We start from the raw sequence: 16,906 nt of genomic DNA on the forward strand, positions 1-16,906 counted from the left end.
GTGTTGTGGGTGTCCCAGAAGGAGAAGAGAAGGGAAAAGGTGGAGAAAAACTAATGGAAGAAATTATCACTGAAAATTTCCCAACTCTTATGAAAAACCTAAAATTACAGATCCAAGAAGTGCAGCGCACCCCAAAGAGATTAGACCCAAATAGGCGTTCTCCAAGACACTTACTAGTTAGAATGTCAGAGGTCAAAGAAAAGAGAGGATCTTGAAAGCAGCAAAAGAAAAATAATCCATCACATACAAGGGAAACCCAATAAGACTATGTGTAGATTTCTCAGCAGAAACCATGGAAGCCAGAAGACAGTGGGATGATATATTTAAATTCCTAAAAGAGAAAAACTGCCAACCAAGACTCCTATATCCAGCAAAATTGTCCTTCAAAAATGAGGGAGAAATTAAAACATTCTCAGACAAAAAGTCACTGAGAGAATTTGTGACCAAGTGACCAGCTCTGCAAGAAATACTAAAGGGAGCGCTGGAGTCAGATATGAAAAGACAGAAGAGACAGGTATGGAGTAGAGTGTAGAAAGAAGGAAAGTCAGATATGATATATATAATACAAAAGGCAAAATGTTAGAGGAAAATATTATCCAAACAGTAATAACACTAAATGTTAATGGACTGAATTCCCCAATCAAAAGACATAGACTGACAGAATGGATTAAAAAACAGGATCCTTCCATATGCTGTCTACAGGAAACACATCTTAGACCCAAAGATAAACATAGGTTGAAAGTGAAAGGTTGGGAAAAGATATTTCATGCAAATAAAAACCAGAAAAGAGCAGGAGTGGCTATACTAATATCCAACAAAATAGACATCAAATGTAAATCAGTTAAAAGAGACAAAGAAGGACACTATCTACTAATAAAAGGAACAATTAAACAAGAAGACCCAACAATCATAAATATTTACGCACCGAACCAAAATGCCCCAAAATACGTGAGGAATACACTGCAAACACTGAAAAGGGAAATAGACACATATACCATAATAGTTGGAGACTTCAATTCCCCACTCTCATCAATGGACAGAACATCTAGACAGAGGATCAATAAAGAAATAGAGAATTTGAATATTACTATAAATGAGCTAGACTTAATAGACATTTATAGGACATTACATCCCACAACAGCAGGATACACCTTTTTCTCAAGTGCTTATGGATCATTCTCAAAGATAGACCATATGCTGGGTCACAAAGCAAGTCTTAACAAATTTAAAAAGATTGAAATCATACACAACACTTTCTCGGATCATAAAGGAATGAAGTTGGAAATCAATAATAGGCAGAGTGCCAAAAAATTCACAAATACGTGGAGGCTCAACAACACACTCTTAAACAAGTGGGTCAAAGAAGAAATTGCAAGAGAAATTAGTAAATACCTAGAGGCGAATGAAAATGAAAACACAACATATCAAAACTTATGGGATGCAGCAAAGGCAGTGCTAAGAGGGAAATTTATTGCCCTAAATGCCTATATCAGAAAAGAAGAAAAGGCAAAAATGCAGGAATTAACTGTCCACTTGGAAGAACTGGAGAAAGAACAGCAAACTAATCCCAAAGCAAGCAAAAGGAAAGAAATAACAAAGATTAGAGCAGAAATAAATGAAATTGAAAACATGAAAACAATAGAGAAAATCAATAAGGCCAGAAGTTGGTTCTATGAGAAAATCAATAAGATTGATGGGCCCTTAGCAAGATTGACAAAAAGAAGAAGAGAAAGGATGCAAATAAATAAGATCAGAAATGGAAGAGGAGACATAACTACTGACCTCACAGAAATAAAGGAGGTAATAACAGGATACTATGAACAACTTTAAGCTAATAAATACAACAATTTAGATGAAATGGATGAGTTCCTGGAAAGACATGAACAACCAACTTTGACTCAAGAAGAAATATATGACCTCAACAAACCAATCACAAGTAAAGAAATTGAAATAGTCATTCAAAAGCTTCCTGAAAAGAAAAGTCCAGGACCAGACGGCTTCACATGTGAATTCTATCAAACATTCCAGAAAGAATTAGTACCAACTCTCCTCAAACTCTTCAAAAAAATCGAAGTGAAGGGAAAACTACCAAATTCATTCTACGAAGCCAACATCACCCTCATACCAAAACCAGGCAAAGATATTACAAAAAAAGAAAACTACAAACCAATCTCTCTAATGAACATAGATGCAAAAATCCTCAATAAAATTCTAGCAAATCGTATCCAACAACACATTAAAAGAATTATACATCATGACCAAGTAGGATTCATCCCAGGTATGCAAGGATGGTTCAACATAAGAAAATCAATTAATGTAATACACCATATCAACAAATCAAAGCAGAAAAATCACATGATCATCTCAATTGATGCAGAGAAGGCATCTGACAAGATTCAACATCCTTTCCTGTTGAAAACACTTCAAAAGATAGGAATACAAGGGAACTTCCTTAAAATGATAGAGGGAATATATGAAAAACCCACAGCTAATGTCATCCTCAATGGGGAAAAATTTAAAACTTTCCCCCTAAGATCAGGAACAAGACAAGGATGTCCACTATCACCACTATTATTCAACATTGTGTTGGAGGTTCTAGCCAGAGCAATTAGACAAGAAAAAGAAATACAAGGCATCAAAATTGGAAAGGAAGAAGTAAAACTATCACTGTTTGCAGACTATATGATACTATACGTCGAAAACCCGGAAAAATCCACAACAAAACTACTAGAGCTGAGAATAAACTTGAAATATGTCATTGGTAACAGAGTTCAGCAGGAGTTAAAACAGGGTAAGATAATGGGTAATTGGAGCTGAAGGGATACAGACTGTGCAACAGGACTAGATACAAAAACTCAAAAATGGACAGCACAATAATACCTAATTGTAAAGTAATCATGTTAAAACACTGAATGAAGCTGCATCTGAGCTATAGGTTTTTGTTTTGTTTTGTTTTGTTTTGTTTTGATTTTACTATTATTGCTTTTATTTTTTTCTCTATATTAACATTCTATATCTTTTTCGGTTATGTTGCTAGTTCTTCTAAACCAATGCAAATGTACTAAGAAATGATGATCATGCATCTATGTGATGATGTTAAGAATTAATGATTGCATGTGTAGAATGGTATGATCTCTAAATGTTGGGTTAATTTCTTTTTTTCCGTTAATTAAAAAAAAAAAAAAGAGAAGGGATAATTGGAGATGAAGGGATACAGACTGTACAACGGGACTGGATATAAAAACTCAGAAATGGACAGCACAATACTACCCAATTGTAATGCAATTATGTTAAAACACTGAATGAAGCTGCATGTGAGGTATAGGTTTTTTGTTTTTGTTTTTTTTGTTTTTTTTTTCTATTATTGTTTTAATTCTTATTCTGTTGTCTTTTTATTTCTTTTTCTAAATCGATGCAAATGTACTAAGAAATGATGAATATGCAACTATGTGATGTTATTAAGAATTACTGATTGTACATGTAGATTGGAATGATTTCTAATTGTTTTGTTAATTCTTTTTTTAATTAATAAAAAAAAATTAAAAAAAAAAAAACTACTAGAGCTAATAAATGAGTACAGCAAAGTAGCAGGTTACAAGATCAACATTCAAAAATCTGTAGCATTACTATGCACCAGTAATGAACAAGCTGAGGGGGAAATCAAGAAACGAATCCCATTTACAATTGCAACTAAAAGAATAAAATACCTAGGAATAAATTTAACTAAAGAGACAAAAAACCTATATAAAGAAAACTACAAAAAACTGTTAAAAGAAATCACAGAAGACTTAAATAGATGGAAGGGCATACCGTGTTCATGGATTGGAAGACTAAATATAGTTAAGATGTCAATCCTACCTAAATTGATTTGCAGATTCAATGCAATACCAATCAAAATCCCAACAACTTATTTTTCAGACATAGAAAAACCAATAAGCAAATTTATCTGGAAGGGAAGGGTGCCCCGAATTGCTAAAAACATCTTGAGGAAAAAAAACGAAGCTGGAGGTCTTGCGCTGCCTGACTTTAAGGCGTATTATGAAGCCACAGTGGTCAAAACAGCATGGTACTGGCATAAAGATAGATATATCGACCAATGGAATCGAATAGAGTGCTCAGATATAGACCCTCTCATCTATGGACATTTGATCTTTGATAAGGCAATCAAGCCAACTCACCTGGGACAGAACAGTCTCTTCAATAAATGGTGCCTAGAGAACTGGATATCCATGTGCAAAAGAATGAAAGAAGACCCATATCTCACACCGTATACAAAAGTTAACTCAAAATGGATCAAAGAACTAAACATTAGGTCTAAGACCATAAAACAGTTAGAGAAAAATGTTGGGAGATATCTTATGAAACTTACAATTTGAGGCGGTTTATGGACCTTAAACCTAAAGCAAGAGCACTGAAGAAGGAAATAAATAAATGGGAGCTCCTCAAAATTAAACAGTTTTGTGCATCAAAGAACTTTATCAAGAAAGTAGAAAGACAGCCTACACAATGGGAGACAGTATTTGGAAATGACATATCAGATAAAGGTCTAGTATCCAGAATTTATAATGAGATTATTCAACTCAACAACAAAAAGACAGCCAACCCAATTATAAAATGGGAAAAAGACTTGAACAGATGCCTATCAGAAAAGGAAATACAAATGGCCAAAAGGCACATGAAGAGATGCTCATTGTCCCTGGCCATTAGAGAAATGCAAATCAAAACCACAATGAGATATCATCTCACACCCACCAGAATGGCCATTATCAACAAAACAGAAAATGACAAGTGCTGGAGAGGATGCGGTGAAAAAGGCACACTTATCCACTGTTGGTGGGAATGTCAAATGGTGTAACCACTGTAGAAGGCAGTTTGGCAGTTCCTCAAAAAGCTGAATATAGAATTGCCATACGACCCAGCAATACCATTGCTGGGAATCTACTCAAAGGACTTAAGGACAAAGACACAAATGGATATGTGCACACCAATGTTTATAGCAGCGTTATTTACAATTGCAAAGAGATGGAAACAGCCAAAATGTCCATCAACAGACTAGTGGCTAAACAAACTGTGGTATATACATTCGATGGAATATTATGCAGCTTTAAGAGAGGATAAACTTATGAAGCATGTAATAACATGGATGGACCTAGAGAACATTATGCTGAGTGAGTCTAGCCAAAAACTAAAAGACAAATACTGTATGGTCCCACTGATGTGAACCAAGATTCGAGAATAAGCTTGGAATATGTCCTTGGTAACAGAGTCCAGCAGGAGTTAGAAACAGGGTAAGATAATGGGTAATTGGAGCTGAAGGGATGCAGACTGTGCAGCAGGACTAGATACAAAAACTCAAAAATGGACAGCACAATAATACCTAATTGTAAAGTAATCATGTTAAAACACTGAATGAAGCTACATCTGAGCTATAGGTTTTTTTGTTTGTTTGTTTTGTTTTGTTTTTTACTATTATTATTACTTTTATTTTTTTTCTCTATATTAACATTCTAGATCTTTTTCTGTTGTGTTGCTAGTTCTTCTAAACCAATGCAAATGTACTAAGAAATGATGATCATGCATCTATGTGATGAGAATTGCTGATTGCATATGTAGAATGGTATGATTTCTAAATGTTGGGTTAATTTCTTTTTTTCCATTAATAAAAAAAAATTCAAATAAACATTACTTTAAAAATCAAAAAAAAAAAATTTAGTCCTTAGAGTCACCCCCAAGAGAGCCTCTTTTGTTGCTCAGATGTGGCCTCTCTCTCCAGCCAAGATGACGAGCAGTCTCACCACCCTCCCTCTCTCTGTGTGGGACATGATTCCCAGGGGTGTGGACCTTCCTGGCAACATGGGACAGAGATCCGGGAATGAGCTGAGACTCAGCATCAAGGGACTGAGAAAAACCCTAGAATGAGCTGAAAATTAACATCAAGGAATTGAGAGAACCTTCTCAACCAAAGGGGAAAGAGTGAAATGAGACTAAATGTCAGTGGCTGAGAGATTCCAAACAGAGTTGAGAGGTTATCCTGGAGGTTGTTTTTATGCATTAAGTAGATATCACCTTGTTGTTCAAGAAGTAGCAGAGAGGCTGAACGGAACTGCCTGAAAATGTAGAGCTGTGTTCCAGTAGCCATGTTTCTTGATGATGATTGAACAATGATATAGCTTTCACGATGAGACTCTGTGAATGTGAAAACCTTACGTCTGATGCTCCTTTTAGCTACTATATCAACAGAAGAGTAGAACATATGGAATAAAAATAATAGGGGAGGGCAAATGTTAAAATAAATTTAGTTTGAAATGCTAGTGGTAAATGGAAGCGAGGGGTAAGGGGTATGGTATTATAATCTTATTTTTTCTCTGTTTATCATTTTATTTCTTTTTCTAAATTGATGCAGATGTTCTAAAAAATGATGAATATGCAACTATGTGATGGTATTAAGAGTTACTGATTGTATATGTAGAATGGAATGATATCTTATTGTTTTGTTTGTTGTTAATTTTTTTTAATTAGTAAAAAAAGTTAAAAAAAAAAGTCTGGGCTAGGAGGTAGGGCAGGATGGTGGCATAGGGAAGTATGGAATTTAATTAGTCCTCCAGAGCAGCTAGCAAATAGCAACTGTCTGAACAACTGTTTTGGGGGACATCTGAGACTGGACACACATTGTGCACCAGTTTGGAACAGGTGGAAGGGCTGAGATCACACCACAGAACTGTAAGTTAAGCCCCGAAATTGTGGAGGCTGGCACCCCTTTCTAGTGGCACTGCAGGCTGTGTTGGAGACAATTTCCCATGGGAGAAAGGAGTTTCTACTAGGAGCAAGGTAAAGTAGCTCAACCAAGCTCCAGTTGCAGTTTTGATTAACAAATGTAGACTCTTGAATATAAATTCCAAGCACAGATAAACCCAGAGCAAGCAGAAGAGGAACCTTGAGGTCTCTCCTGGAAGAGAGGAGGTGAGGCTGTTGAAATAAAAACAAAAATAAATGGATCTTTTAGAATCAGCAGAGCTCAGAATACTAGGAAAGGGCTGTGCCCCAAGAAAAGAGGTACATAGAGCTGGGTACCAATTCCGGCTCTTAACTGGTGAAACTTGGGGACTGGAGACTGCCTCTGAAAATGGATTTCTTATTTTTATTTTTTTAAACTATTCTAAGTATCTCATTAGAGAAAGCCTCAAGACATTTTCAATTGTTGGCATTGATCCATGCAAGGGCAAAGTTAAGATAGATCTGCGATATGCAGTAGCTAGTCAAGTGAAGGAGATGATTCCCTAAAGGGTGTATCTTCCCCAAGAAAAGGGGTGGGGGTGGGCAGCACAGCTCAAGTGGTAGCCCTCATTCAGAGAATTCAGAACCCAGGAGCTGCAAAAGAGAAACAGCTTAAGCCCACATACTACCTCAGCCTCTGTCTCAACCATGACCCTGGCAGGGATAGGGTCTGCTGAGAATTCAAGGCATCACACCATTTTATGTCAGTGGTGAGCTGCAGGATGACAAGTGTCACCTGATGAGCAGGATAGGAAAAACAGAGTCTAGAAGCTTCTCAGGGAAGTCTGACAACCTTCTGGGTCTCATCCTCAGGGAAGCTCGATACTGATTATATCCTCCTCTTGAGAACTGGCCCTGCCTGGTCTGAGAAAATATGATTTGTGGCTATCATATTTGGGGAGAGCCTCCTCAAAAAGAAGATTTCAAATAGACAGAGTGAAAACTAGGAAAACGAGCTAAAAAAAATTTGATCGGTTAAATAGAATCTATGTTAGAAGTCTAGAATAAATTGAACTGATTTCCAAAGAACAGATAGAGAACAAAGCCAACAAATAAGAGAATCCTAGGTAAAAAAGTGAAAATGATTTCCAGAATAAACTAATCAGGGAAATCAGATACCTAGATACCAGAAAAAACATTACAAGTCATACTAGGAAAAAGGAATATATGGCCCAGTCAAAGGAATAAACTACACTTCAAACAAAATACAGGAGTTGAAACAACGAATTAAAGATGTTCAAGCAAACATGCTAAATCTCATCAAAAATCAAACCAGTGAGTTGAGGGAAGATATGGCAAAAGAAATGAAAGACAGAAAGAAAACATTTGACAACCAAAAAAAGAAGAACTTGAAAGCTTGAAAACCAAATGGCAGAACTTATGGGAATGAAAGACACAATAGAAGAGATGAAAAACACAGTAGAGACTTTCAATAGCAGATTTGAAGAGGCAGAAGAAAGGATTAGTGAACTAGAAGACAGGACATCTGAAATGTTACACACAAAAGAACAGATAGGGTAAAGAATGGAAAAATATGAGGAGGGTTCTCAGGGAACTGAATGACAACATGAAGTGCACAAATATATGTGTTACAGGTGCCCCAGAAAGAGAAGAGAAGGGAAAAGGAGCAGAAAGAATAATGAAGAAAATAATCACTTAAAATTTCCCATCTCTATACTCATATGGAAAAAGAATGAAATGTGACCCCTGCCATAAAAGCATACAAAAAAAATTCCCATCTCTTATGAAAGACATAAAATTACAGATCTAAGAAGTACAGTATGCCTTAAACAGAATAGATCTGAATAGACCTACTCCAAGACACTTACTAATCAATTTCTCAAATGCCAAAGAGAAAGAGAGAATTCTGAAACCAGCAAGAGAATAGCAATCCATCACATATAAGGGAAGCTCAAAAAGACTATCTGTGGATTTCTCAGCAAACCCATGGAGGTGAGAAGGCAGTGATATGACATATGTATTTTTTAAGGATAAAATCTGTAGTTTATAAAAAGATTTTGAAATGCAACGAAAAGTTTCTGATCACTCATCTAGCATCTAGCTGAAAAAGAAATTAAACACTTTTGGTTTGTAAATTGTAATGAGCAGTGTACATTAAAAAGTAACTCAAGATAAAATAAGCAACTAAAATGCCATTTCTTTAGTTTCTCTGGATACTGTTTAACTATCCAATCTATCAAGATTCTAGAAAGAGAAGGATTAAACCATATTTTATAGCTTCACAAATACCCCAATTTCCTTTTATTGCCCAAAATTAAAATTGTCAATTATGAGATGATTATAACACAACCATATCAAACTTAAAAATGTAATTTTTTTGTTGAGAAATAAAAAATACCAAATAGATTCTAAGGGCTCTATGTTAAATGAAGTATATATGTAAAGTAAAATACAGTTAAGGTTTAAATGTGGAATATACATTTTGTGTAAGTATTACGTTCTTGGGAATGTAATCTACAGAATATTTTTAACTAAAATTTCAAAACCATGATATCTGCACATAAAAAATCATAAAAAAATCTAGATTCAACTTTACAAAGAAACTGACACTGATATACATACTTCCATAGAGAAGTAGATGCTTCAACAGTTGTGCATTTTGGTAAAAGTTTTTAAAGTATGTGTATTTTTTAAGTAATTAGGCTTTTAAATAGTGGAGTCTTAGACCAACAGATTTTTATTACTTTTTTCCTTAAAGAAAACCCACACATAACTATAATGCAAAATTAAAAATCAAGGGTATGTGGCATATCATTCTTTTTAAAAAGTGGGTTCTTGATTTCTTTTTCCCACTGTAAGGCACACTAACTTATTTAAGCCATAATCTCTTGATATTTAAACTTTTAAGTTCACTTTGTCTGTAAAATATACTCAGATTCCCTGCTGAAGTGCAGTGTCTATGCAGAAAAACTTGTAAACAGTATGAGTAAATTTCACACAATTACTGATCTCCTAAGAATGTACAGTTGCATCAATTAGGAAACAATTGTGCAAATGACTTTTTTTCCTTTATAACTTGGTGTAGGTAGAATAGCAAGTTTCTGATCTAAAACAAGTGAAGCATTACTTCAATGTGACAACACGTAAGGCAGTTCAAAGAATGCTGACTAACCAAACAAAATGCAGTTATTAGATTATTTTGCTATTCATGTCAGCACAATTTGATATAACTCATTGCTTTAAAAACTGTACAGCACTCCACCTTTCATAGAGTAACCCACTCTTGATTAATTTGTTCTAAAGTGCCAGTATTATATACATGGTTTTGTTTTTTTTTTTTTGTTTTTAGCAAAAGTCTGGCCAGTTTTGGCATCAGATGAAGATGACGTCCCAGCTCTATTTCATTTACATTCACCAAGTGAAATTCTGGAAATTCAGCACTTGTCCCTAAGTCCCTGAAGGTTCATCTGTCCATTGGCAGTGCTATATTGAGTAGCTGTTCCAGCTCTTGATCCATGATATGGAGCACAAAATGGCTGTTCAAAGGAGCTTATTTGGTAAGCTTGGTGAACAGGCTGAACCTCAACTTTCTTCTGAGAAGTCACTTGATCCAAAAAGTCCTGTGTTGATGTGGCAGAAGCATGCCTTATCTCATCACCTGCAAGGGAAATGAGTGTTGTGAATCACCACTATTAGTCCAAAGTGAAACTTACCTGGAGAATTCCACTAAGGTATCGAAAGCTATTGATGGGCATGGCTGCATAGACTTGCTTGTCCATGGAAGAGAATGCTGGCTGATTTGGAAGGATCTGGTTATCAGCCACAAAGTTAAGACTTGAGCTATTCAAATAGGCATCATTTTGGCTAGTTCTGTCCAACGTGTGCTGTAGAGACTTTGAGTATTCCTGCAACAGGTTGGCTTTATCTGATGAGATGCTTGGGAGCTTGATCCAAGTTCTTCTGACTGTTTGACCTCAGACACTTCTTCTGAAGAATTTATTGATATGCTCGAAAAAGCAACACTGAATGATATCTCATGCTGTCCTTTAGCTTTATGGGACTAAAGATCCAACAGAGTTTGCAGTACCTCATCTGGAATAACATTTTTGTTATGATTACTCTTAATCTCCACATTCAGTGCCTGTGAATCTAATATAGATGCTGTGATACTTTTATCAATGACACTATTTATGCTTGTGTTATAGAAAACTGAGAAGCTATGGTATCCACATTCCGTGCATACTCCCTACTCTTATTACTTGTTGCTTAAAGAAATCGCTTCTTTTTCAAAAATTACACAGCATCATCATAATTAGTACCATTATACACAGGTTTACTGGTATAATGGTACTTGCAAGTTATCAACCTGACCATTGTCAGCATTGTCTTCTGAGTTCAGCAAAGCTTGTTTATCCATCAGTTCAAAAGCTCATTTTGGAACTTTGCTATCTTCATATATGGATAAAGGTTTGATTTTGTTCCAGTGGCTGCTTCAGACTTCTCTTACTATTGATCTTTTTGAGAACCAACTTAGGTGGGTGTATTTCTCCTGATGCATCTTTTAAATGCGATATCCCAACCAAAGAATGTGGCATTTCAACAGAATATTCTGCTACTATATAGTTATCTTTCACTTTAGTACCTGAAGAATAAAGAAATAGAAAATCATTTTTGTCTTTATTCAGGTCAGATTTGTCCATAGCACTCTCTTTGTCCAACCTGGTTGATTTTTTTTCTGTTTTCTGCCTTTTTTTTTTTGGCAGTAAGTTATCTTTTTATGATGGAGAAAAGCCAGAATCTTCCTCAGATGTCAGAAGGCCACCTTTTTGTATGTGTGTGTGTGTGTGTGTGTGTGTGTGTGTGTGTGTGTGTGTGTGTGTGAAACCAAAGGGAAAGATGTTTATTTGGTGCAGGATTTATATTTTGGGTAGTACATTATCTAATTTAACTTGTAATTTGGTCAGTTTTTTTAAACACCATAATTAAATGGAATCTTGAATAGGGCGTGAGATCCTGTTGGTGTGTACAGGTTAATGTGATGCCCTGATATATCCCAGAGTAATTTGGGCAGATAATAAAAAAGTATTTGCAAAATTCCCTTGAAGGACTGGGAAGAAAGGAGGAAATATTCAACTTCCCCACCTGCGGAATTCCTGATATTCCCGCAAGCAGTGGGGACAACCAATTCAATAGGCTGAACCCTTGATCTTGGGGTTCACCCCTATGAAACTTATTCCTGCAGAGAAAAGCTTTTTATAATTATGCCTAAGAGTCATCCCAGAGAACCTCTTTTATTGCTTAGATGTGGCCTCTCTCTCTAAGCCATTTGGCAGGTGAACTCACTGCCCTCCCCCCTACCTGGGACACGACTCCCAGGGGTGTAAATCTCCCTGGCAACATGGAACAGGACTCTGGGGGATGAGCCGGGATCCAGCATCATGGGATTGAAAAAGCCTTCTTGATCAAAAAGGGGAAGAGGGAAATGAGACAAAATAAAGTTTCAGTGGCTGAGAGATTTCAAACAAAGTCGAGAGGTTATCCTGGAGCTTATTCTTACACATTATATAGCTATCCCTTTTTGGTTTGTGCTGTGTTGGAGTGGTTAGAGAGAAGTACCTGAAACTGTAGAGCTGTGTTCCAGTAGCCTTGATTCTTGAAGACGATTGTATAAACCATATAGCTTTTATAATGTGACCATGTGATTGTGAAAACCTTGTGGCTGATGCTCCCTTTATCCAGCATATGGACAGATGAGTGAAAAAATAAGGATAAAAATAAATAAATAATAGGGTGGGATAAAGTGTAAAAAATTGGGTAGATTGAAATACTAGTGGTCAGTGAGAGGCAGGGGTAGAGGTGTGGGACGTATGAGTTTTGTTTTGTTTTGTTTTTAATTTTTATTTCTTTTTCTGGAGTGTTGCAAATGTTCTAAAAATGGTCATGGTGATGAATACACAACTATGTGATGATTCTGTGAGCCATTGAGTATACTATGTATGGAGTGTATGTATCTGAAGATTTCTCAATAAAAATATTTTTTAAAAATACAATTAAAAATATATCTCCATGAAGGCCAAGCCTGACATTCCATAAGTTTATAAAAGAGGATAACAGAGATGAAATTTAGTTAATTCCAGAAGTGAAGGCCACCTTTGATGGCATGTCTGTTTAGTTTCTCTTCAGGATTTTTATGAAACATATGTTCATATTTCAATGCATGATCTGTTCTGGAAAAATTCTGTAAACAGTATTCTTACTGGTAAGGTTTTTCTCCACTATGAGTTCTCTTATGTCTTTCTATATGATATTTTTAAATGAATCGATTACCACATTCATCACAGCAAAATGGTTTTGTACCAGTATGAATCTTCTAATGTCTCTGTAGCAGGTACTGTATGAATGGAGACAGCGTTGCAGTGCTCACAAACATGAGATTTAGTGGTTTTCAAACAAAGTGATCCATCCTCATTTATTGTAACGATTTTTCCAGGAGAATATTGTGTTTCCACTTCTTTTTCTGTAAATCTACAGGCTCTCTGATTTGTTTTTTGTCTTTTATCGGTTGTTCAGATACATCAGTAAAAGTAATTTCCTGCTTTATATTAAGTGCGTACTGTAGTCCTTGAAGAAGCCTTTCGTGTGTTTCCATCTGCTCTTCATCATTTTTCACTGTCTTTTCATGGACCATAAGTTCATCATCTGCTATCATGTCTTGCTGTCTCATTTCACTTTCTTGTAACACTTCGTCTGCAGCTAGGATTTCCTGGTGAGCATACTCCAATCTTGAACACTGATTCCTGCAGTTCCCCAGACACAATAGCCTGCCCAGGCACTCCACCCATTACAACCATTGTCCTGGAAGACTGTGCTTTGTCTATATCTCCACATTTAAGAAACAATCCTTCCAGTTTGTCTTCAGTGTTTGTGCTTAACTATAATTGCTTGAGACTAAGATTAAAAATGAAGATTTCAAGGAAGGAACTGCTGTAAACTCAAAAAAGAAATCATGGCTGAATTGCCACCTTTCATAATCTTCAAAACCCCACAATATCACCTTAATCACTTATGCCATCAAATTCTTCTACAAAGTATGTCAGGAAAATGCCCATCCCATCGGATCATTTAGCTGAGTTTTCAAGGTGTTGATTCCTCTCTCACAGGCGGGTACAGAATCCTTCAGTTACCACCTGTGGGTGGTGGCAGCTCCTGCCTTTCTAGGGGCCTTGATAGGAGGGGAAGGGAGGGGAGAATTTTTGTGGTGGCAACTTTGGCAACAGCTCCCACACTGCGCCTTTCTCCTTTTCCCACCTTCTTCAGTATGACATATTTAAGATACCGAAAGAGAAAAATTGCCAACCAAGAATTCTATATCCAGCAAAACTGTCTCTCAGAAATGAGGGAGATGAAAATATTTTCAAACAGACAGACACAGAGAGTTTGTGAATAAGCAGCCTGCTTTACAAGAGGCAGATAGGAAAAGATAGTAGAGAGAGGTTTGGAGCAGTGTGTGGAAAAGAAGACTGTCAGTAAGGGTACAGAATAAAGTCATGATGCATGCAACAACATGGATGAACCTTGAGGACATTATGTTGAGTGGAATTAGCCAGAAACAAAAGGACGAATACTGTATGGTCTCACTAATATATGCTAACATTAATGAGCGAACTTTGAGAATTAAAGTTGAGAGCACAGGCTTTCAGGAGATAGAAAGAGGGTAGAGATTGGGCATTTGCTGCTGAAGGAGCACAGAATATTCAACGTGACTGATTAGTGAAGATTCAGAAATGAATACCACAATACTGTCTGAGGGCAGCACAATATTGAAAGTACACTGAACAAAGCTGAATGTGAGTATGGTTGAGGGAGGAGGGCTGGGGGCATGTATGATACCAAAAGAAAAGGTAGGATAAAAACTGAGACAGGGAGGGCCAAGATGGCGGCTTAGCAATGTACTTGTTTTAGTTTGTCCTCCAGAACAATTACTAAGTAACCAGAAACAGTACAGAACAGCTCCTGGGGCCATAAGAGTGACCGGACACACAGTGTACCCCAGTCTGGACCAGCTGGATGGGCTGCGAGCCTCCCCAGAACCATGAGTTCCCCAAGATGCAGCAGCTGGTGCCCCTCCCCCGCAGGCTGTTTCCAGAGGGGAAAGGAAAGAGACTTTACCAGCAGCAGGGGCTGAGCCCAACCAAAAGCCAATTGTGGAATTAACTAACAAATTCTGACTACTAAAAATAGGCCCCCAGCTCAGGTGAACCTGGTCAAAGTGGAGGTCGCTCATTTTTGCCCCAGCGCCAAAGGGACAGGGCTGACAGTAAAAGAAAAGAAACAGAGGATTTTGTGGCTGTGTTTCTACAAAGGCTTAACTGCCTTTGGATACAGCAGCAGCACTTCTCAGGCTGCAACTGCCCAGGCATAGGCAGAAACAAGCTCAATTGAGGGCTTGTCTGGAGCCTATGCCTTCACCAGGGGAGGGGTGAAGCCCAACTCAGGTGGAATCCCTCTCTCAAGGAATTCAGATGCCAGGGCTTGGTAATTTGAAGCCATTAAAACCAGCCTACAACCTCTCCTCTGTCTCCACCAAGCCCCCAGCAGGGAGATTCTGCCAAAGTTAAAGGTACTGCATCACCTTATGCTGGTGGGACCTGCAGGCACACAAGCACACATACTGGGCAGGATAAGAAAAACAGAGTCCAGAGACTACACAGTAAAGTCTTTCAACCTGCTGGGTCTCACCCTCAGGGAAAACCAATGCAGGTGACTCTTTCCTCCTGATAGGAGGCCAGTTTGGTCTGGGAAAATCCGGCTGGGGTCTATAATACCTATGTAGACTCTCCTAAGGGTGAGAGGACAAAGGCACCATACAAGCAGGGCATGAAACAAGAACTGAAAAATTCTCCTCCATTAAACAAAACCTAAGCTAGAGGTCCAGAAAAAGCTGAACTGAATGTGAAAGAACAGATAGACAACAAATTCATCCAGCAAGAAAACCCTACATAAAAGAAGTGAAAGCAATCTCCAGAATAAACTAATTAAGGTAATTAAATGGCTAGATGACAGCAAAAAATAAAAAATCACACTAGGAAAATAGAAGATATGGCCCAAAGGAACAAACCAACAATTCAAATGACATACAGGAGCTGAAACAATTAATTCAGAATATACGAACAGACATGGAAAACCTCATCAAAAACCAAATCAGTGGATTGAGAAAGGATATAAAGAAGGTAAGGGAGAAATCAAAAGTCTGAAAAAACAAATCACAGAACTTATGGGAATAAGAGGCACAGCAGAAGAGATGAAAAAACAATGGAAACCTACAATGGTAGATTTCAAGAGGCAGAGGTTACAATTAGTGAACTGGAGGATGGAACATATGAAATCCAAAAAGAAACAAACTATGGGGAAAAGAATGGAAAATTTTGAGCAGGGCCTCAGGAAATTGAATGATAATATGAAGCACGCAAATATACATGTTGTGGGTGTCCCAGAAGGAGAAGAGAAGGGAAAAGAAGGAGAAAAACTAATGGAAGAAATTATCACTGAAAATTTCCCAACTCTTATGAAAGACCTAAAATTACAGATCCAAGAAGTGCAGCGCACCCCAAAGGGAATAGATCCAAATAGGCATTCTCCAAGACACTTACTAGTTAGAATGTCAGAGGTCAAAGAGAAAGAGAGGATCTTGAAAGCAGCAAGAGAAAAACAATCCGTCACATACAAGGGAAACCCAATAAGACTATGTGTAGATTTCTCAGCAGAAACCATGGAGGCTAGAAGACAGTGGGATGATATATTTAATTTACTAAAAGAGAAAAACTGCCAACCAAGAATTCTATATCCAGCAAAATTGTCCTTCAAAAATGAGGGAGAAATTAAAACATTTTCAGACAAAAAGTCACTGAGAGATTTTGTGACCAAGAGACCAGCTCTGCAAAAAATACTAAAGGGAGCACTAGAGTCAAATATGAAAAGACAGAATAGAGAGGTGTGGAGAAGAGTGTAGAAAGAAGGAAAGTCAGATATGATATATATAATACAAAAGGCAAAATGGTAGAGGAAAGTATTACCCAAACAGTAATAACACAAAAGTTAATGGACTGAATTCCCCAATCAAAAGACATAGACTGGCAGAATGGATTAAAAAACAGGATCCTTCTATATGCTG

The 16,906-nt window shown here is 37.1% G+C and overlaps 1 protein-coding gene and 1 pseudogene across 1 annotated transcript in view; one reads left to right on the top strand and one right to left on the bottom strand.

Moving 5' to 3' along the window:
- C17H2orf74 (chromosome 17 C2orf74 homolog) overlaps positions 1-16,906 on the top strand; it is a 60,627-nt gene that overhangs the window by 13,223 nt on the left and 30,498 nt on the right. The window lies entirely within an intron of this gene.
- Positions 10,420-13,844, bottom strand: LOC143661672 (zinc finger protein 148 pseudogene; annotated as a pseudogene).

Source organism: Tamandua tetradactyla, chromosome 17 (genome assembly GCF_023851605.1).
Source record: "Tamandua tetradactyla isolate mTamTet1 chromosome 17, mTamTet1.pri, whole genome shotgun sequence".
Classification (NCBI taxonomy): Eukaryota; Metazoa; Chordata; class Mammalia; order Pilosa; family Myrmecophagidae; genus Tamandua; species Tamandua tetradactyla.